At 41.6% G+C, this 6594-nt stretch overlaps 1 non-coding gene across 1 annotated transcript; it reads right to left on the bottom strand.

Moving 5' to 3' along the window:
- Positions 1 to 4393: 4393 nt before the first annotated feature.
- Positions 4394 to 4499, bottom strand: LOC120252276. Its single transcript, XR_005533820.1, has one exon. It is a non-coding gene; the product is annotated as a small nucleolar RNA R71 (small nucleolar RNA).
- Positions 4500 to 6594: the final 2095 nt, after the last annotated feature.

The following is a 6594-nucleotide window of genomic DNA, read 5'->3' as shown; positions in this document are numbered from 1 at the left end:
ACTAAAAACATGAATACTCATCCTAAACCATGCCACACACACACAGCATGTAAACCAAATGCAACCATCTCTTCATGAAGAACTCAACACCAATACAATAAAGCGAATAACACTCATGATTTTATTATCGAAAAAATATCTAAGCTAGAAAACAATTAAAACTTGTTGCCTCCCAAGAAGTGCTTGTTTTCATCATCACTAAGCTTGACGCACTCTTCTTGCACTCTATGGAGGCTTGAAAAAGAGTGTGTTCCTCCCGACTAGACATTGCATAGCTACTTCCTTTGAAACCAAGACGTCAACTCTGTCGGGATGAAGTATTTGTCTGGAGAGTCCAAACCATCTCACTCTTTTGGCCTCCAAGGAAACAATTTGGGTTGACTTGTCCAAGATTAGCATAGGTGGGTCATTGGATACTCAATCTCTCCTACCCACATCTTCTTCCCTTCCCAAAGTCTCTTTTCTTGCATTGTAAGAGTTGTTCAATCCCAAAGAGAAAATGCTTGTTCCATTAACTTGCGGTTTGCTTCTTCTTGTGTATTTTCAACTCGAGAGGAACATGACACTCAGCAAACTCTTGAAAAATTTCTCGCCTACAAGCACAATCTTCATATCACACAATCCAAAAATCTCAAAAATGATATTCAATTTCTTGTTTTTCCTTTTCTGCCAAAATGTACTCAATTTGCCCAATTTCTTCCATGTTGTTCATGGCCTCATCATGTCCCGAAGACACTTGCCTTGCTTGTTCAAATTCTTCTCTTTTCCTTAGCAAGCATGTCCAAGATCTCTCCTAACTCGATGCTCAATGTTTTTGATGGAGACATCGTGACAACTTAATGTGGCCTCAATATTTTGAAACGAGCATCGTTGCTTCAATAAACTTCGTGAACACTCTTTTCCAACCAAGTACATCTTCTCAACTTTCTCATCCCATTGAAGTTCTTGTTGAGGTGCTTTCCCATTGTTGTCCATCAATATCCCACAAGAGGTTTGGATAGCTCCCTTTGATTTGATGATAGTTGATGCGATATGGATTGTGTTGTTGATGAACATTGATAAATTGATCAATTTTTCTAGTGAGAGCATCAACCTGAAAATATAAATCTACAACTCGGATTAATCATCATCAAGTTCCATGCAAGAAAAGTAAACAAGACAAAATAAAACAAAATAGAACAGTGAAGAAGATAGAGTGAAATAGATAAAAACAAAATAAAAATCGATGAGAATGATGGAAGAAAAAGAAAAGTATGGAATAGAGCAAAAATAAAGAAAAGATAAGTGGCTATGAGCAACAAAGTCCTAGCATGTCCCTAATATCCTCGCTCCCTCAAGCAACGGGTGCCAAAAACTTGACACGTGTCCGAATATGCGCGAAACCGCAAGTGCACGGGTGTCGAAGCACAATTACTCCGGTGAGTGGGTAGTCGCAATCCACAGGAATGTGGCTACTAGTACTAACTTCTTCTCTCGGCTTTCAACCTAATGATAAATGGAAAGATGTGGTGATCTAATGTGCGAAGAAATGAACACAGAGACAACATGCAAGGGTAAAATGGATGGAGAGATCTCAATCAAGAAAATGTGGGTTATTCGGGCAAATGTCCCCTAGGATTCAGGTATTAGGCACCTGAATAAGCAAAAGTGTTTCTATGATGAGTGTTAAGTCGTGGAAATCCAAATATAATCGGATCCGGCCTCCCCGATCACCGATACTAGTCCCTCACGAGGTCCTCGGGTGGAGAAATCGCCAATCTCAACACCACACACCACATATGACTCGCAAAGCACTCTAGGGATTCCAAGAGTTGTATCCGATTCCTAAAGATTGATCCAACCCTAATTCCCCGGCGAAGGATCCCAACCCCCTACAAGGTCCCCGCAGAGAAATCTCTCAATCTCACGCCTCACACCAAATATGGTTGCATAGAGCTTAAGGAACGGAGATAGAATACACTCAATCGAAGGAAGAGGGGACACTCCACTCATCTCATGACTCACCCCTCTCAACCCTCTTTAACCTTGAAGTTCTAACTCTAATGGAGACCTCTCACATCAAAGTAACAAATCATGCAAAATCCAATCAACCACAAGGATTAATTAAACACGCAAGCAATGAGAAATACAAGATTAAAACTTAATCAAACTCGGATTAAATAGAAACACTAAGCAAATCCACAAAAAGATGAGAATCCTAGGGTTCACAAGCCAAAATACCCCTCTAGAGTTTTTAGCTCTCCATGAGCAACACACACAAAACACACCATCAATGAATGAAAAGTACATTAAAACCATAGAAATAAACCCCTTATATATGAACCGATGGTCTTTGATGGAGAGCTTCGACGCCTTGAAAGACCCACTCAAGCTAGGTTCACCCTGTGGCTTCCTTGATGCTATGATGCAGGAGGAATCGATCAAAGTTGGTGACGAGCGCCCAAAGCCGCAAAGACCTCCGCCCAAACCCCAGCCGCCTCACCCTCAAGAGCCACAAAAGATAGAAAGAATAGCAAAACTGCTTTCATAGGCCAGATCGCGTCACGCGGCCCTCACGCCACGTGATTTTTCCACGCCGGCCGCTGCTAGCAAAATTTTCACGCCGCTGAACAAGCAATTTTGATACAAGATCACTACAAGTAGTTTTCGCAAAACGCGTCCAATCGCCTTCTGAGGCCAATGTCGGGCACACGCTCCATGTGGTAGGTTATAAAACTTTTTCTTCATCGATGTATCTTTGAGAGGTCTTGCAATCTTCACAAAAAGAAGAAACATGAAGATGTGGTCGCCTTTGTGCCCTTCCAACTAGTGAATCGACTTGAATCTTTCTTGGAAGATGTCACACATCTCCACGCTTATAAACTCCTCTCGTGTCTTGGTCTTTGAATTGAACAAGAACTCCCCAACATTATGTCTTTTATAGCCCATCTTTGCTTCCCTTTTTACTCTTCAAGGCATTCACAACCTATATGCATAAAAAGAACACCAAATACACAATATGAGACATAAACCATAGTAAAAATGATGATCAATGCATGTAAAACATATATAAAAATATGTCTACTCAAGCATTTATCAAGGGTTGAGAGGGTGAGTCGAGAGATGCAGGAGTGTCCCCTTTTCCTCTCGATGTGTTAGATTCTACCTCCGCTGCTCGAGTTCTTTGCCGCCATAATAGAGTGAATGGTCAAGGGATGACCTTCCGCGGGCTTAGTCTAGGGTGCAATGGAGTGAAGCTATAGAAGTGAGCTTAGTATTTAGGGCTTAATTATGGTTAGGACCTTCCACTTGGACCGGACCAAAGGGTTAGGTCTATAACTAGGAAAGATTTATCACTTGGAACTCCCTTAGACCTCATTGTAATTCTATGTGAGTGCAGGTTGATGATGTTATTCAATCTCTCCTCCAAGAGATGTATAGAGTTAGGCATGGTTGACCTTATATTTGGGACTATGTAATTAAGGATTTCCACGACTCACTATTGCATTAATTAGGAAGCATAATAGAGGGTTCTTACACTTGAAACGATTGTCCTAGGAGGAGCAATATCTGGGTACCTCATCTTTATCGATTACCTTATCTTCTCTTTTACTTGTGCTCTCTTACTTGTTGTTTTTACTTTTGAGAATTGAATCATTGCCACATATATCAATATTCATCTTTCACATAGCTAAGAAGCGAATTAAGTGTTTTTATTCCCTACTCCCCTGCGGATACGATACCCGCTCATCCGGGATTATTACTCGACAAACCCTGCACTTGTGGATATACACAAGGGACCTTGTCAAGCTGTTTCATATAGTACTTTGCACTTTGCTTTCTTTAGCTATTTTTACCATACATACTATTTCATATATTCTTATTCTATCATCGCGTATGATCTTTCTTTTTTGGGTGCAGTCCAAAGTTATGACCCGAGGAAACCCCTCAATATTGATTGAAGGAGATCCCGAGCTTAAACGTATACTTAGAAGAAAAAGGAAAGAGCTTGTGCAAGAACAGTCTAATCTAGTCGATTTGAAGTGGAAGAATCAAAAACATGGCATAACTGTAACGAGCAATAGTGAACATTATCCGATTATACTCGGACCTTCAGATGTTGGAGACACAATCGAGTATTGTGCGTCCCACATGTTACACCAATCCGCATAGCTTCAATGGTTTGCCCGATGAGGATCCAAACAAATACATAGAGAGTTTTCTTGAGGTGTGTGATATGTCAAGATAAACGGGGAGGTGACTGATGATGCCATCAAGTTGCGAGGGCTTCCCATTTTTCCCTAAAGGGAGAGCGAAGCAATGGCTACACTCATTAACTAGAGCATCAATTACCACATGGGAGGAGATGGTAGAAGCTTTTCTTGCACGTTATTTCCCTCACGGAAAATCCCCGAAGCTTAGGAATGAGATCTCATCCTTTGTTCGCTTGGAATTGAGTCTCTATTTGAGACATGGGAAAGGTTCAAGGAGCTCTTGAGAAAGTACCCGCAACACGGATTTACAAAGTGGATGATTGTTCAGACCTTTTACAACGGTTTGAACCCGATTACAAGGTAACTCTTGGATGCGGCAGCAGGAGGTACCTTAGGTAGCAAGACCCCCAATGAGGCCCGTCAGTTAATTGAAGAAATGGGGTTAAATAGCTACTAATGGAATGCTAGGGAGAAGAAAAAGATGGCCGGTCTCCATTAGATAGATGCAGTAATTTCATTGGCGGCTCAAGTTGAAAAATTTGAGTAAGATGTTAGATCTTCTAACTTCAAACGTAGTAGCGGCCATGACTGAATTGCTCGATCTCTATTGGTGATATATCTTCAGTGGAGAATGTTGATTTTTTAGTTAATAGCATGAGACCTCAAGGAAACCCATATAGCAATACCTACAATCCGGGTTGGAAGAATCATCCCAATTTCTCATGGAGCAATCAGGGTCCATCAAAGATCATGGGGCCACCGGGTTTCCAACCAAAACAACAAGCCCCACATGTGGAAAACAAAGTTTTAGGTTTGGAAACCCGAATAAATGATTTTGAGAAGGCCTTGACTAGATTCGTGCAATTCGCAAATACAAGGTTTGAAATTGTTGAGGCCACACTTCGCAACCACACCGCGCTCTTTACATAACCTTGAAAATCAGGTACAGCAAATTGCGAAGTCACTTTTTGAAAGGCCACATGGAAGCTCATGCGAGCAACACGAGACCAACCATAGAGAGCAAGTGAAGGCGATCACTTTGAGAAGCGGTCGTGAGGTTGAAGGTAGGCTTCCGAGTGAGATGCCAAAAGAACATGCACCCGAGGTTATAGACGTAGAAGAGGGAATAAGCAAAAGAGAAGGAGGTGGCACCCCACCTTTCAAGCCAAGAATCTCTTATCCCTCTAGATTGAAAAATGACCAATGGGATGAATAAAGGACAAGAAGTTCCCGAGTTTGTTCAAGCAACTCCATATTATATTAATTTTGTTGAGGCATTGGCCGAAATGCCTAAGTATGTGAAGTTCTTAAAAGACTTGTTGACTAACAAGAGGAAGTTGGAGGAGAGTGCTTCGGTGGTTCTAGATGCTTCATGCTCGGTGGTGTTGCAAAGGAATTTGCCGAACAAGAAGAAAGATCCGGGAAACGTCATCATTCCGTGTAGCATTAGCAATATGGGTGAAGAAATGGCATTGGCGGACTTAGGGACAAGCATCAACATCATGCCATACACCTTCTTCCGAAAGTTAGGTTTGGGTGAGCATAAATAAACTCAGATGACTTTGCAATTGGCGGACCGAACGGTGAGACATCCGAGGCGTATCATCAAAGATATACTTATCAAGGTGGACAAGTATATATTTCCTGTAGACTTTTTGGTGCTAGACATCGATGAGGATATGGATTTACCCTTGATACTTGGGAGGCCATTCTTGCGGACTTTCAAGGCATTGATTGACATGGACGATGGAGAGATAACTTTGAGAGTTGGAGATGACAAGCTCACATACCGCTTTTGTCGAAGCCATGCGGCATTCTCTTGATTTCGATGATACTTTATACTTTCTAGACACTATTGATGAGATTATTGATGAATACATGCAAGAAATGATCAATCCGGACCCGTACGAAGGTTTGTTCGACCAAGAAGAGGATGATGAAGAAGTAATGATGCTTGGTTCGATGAAAGAAGTACAATCTACCCGGGGGATCTTGAAGAAGGTGTTTCGGAAAATGAAGAGGGCTAGAGACGCCACCGGAAATGGTCCAAGGCTGTTAGAGATGTACGTGAACTGAAGAAGTTGGATGAACCATTGCTAGGTGGCACCAAGCCCGATAATACAACCTCTACCTTCAAGAGATTGCGCTCATCATGCTTCCAAGTCATGGGTAAGAGGGCAACATTCATCTTTGAGCCCCCATGAGATAAGACAAGGTACGTCAACCTTAGTGACGTTAAACAAGCGCTTCTTGGGAGGCAACCCAAGTGTTTCCTATTTTTCTTAGTCGAATAATGTAGTGTTTCCATGAATAAATTGTTGAGTGTTGGTGTCTTGATTTTTAGATGCTTGTGCTCAGTAATTTTATTTGAGGTTTTGAGTATTCATCATGCGTTTTCATG

Source organism: Dioscorea cayenensis, chromosome 20 (assembly GCF_009730915.1).
Source record: "Dioscorea cayenensis subsp. rotundata cultivar TDr96_F1 chromosome 20, TDr96_F1_v2_PseudoChromosome.rev07_lg8_w22 25.fasta, whole genome shotgun sequence".
Lineage (NCBI taxonomy): Eukaryota > Viridiplantae > Streptophyta > Magnoliopsida > Dioscoreales > Dioscoreaceae > Dioscorea > Dioscorea cayenensis.
Note: the sequence above shows the minus strand (reverse complement) of the source record. Positions and strands in the feature narration are given on the sequence as shown.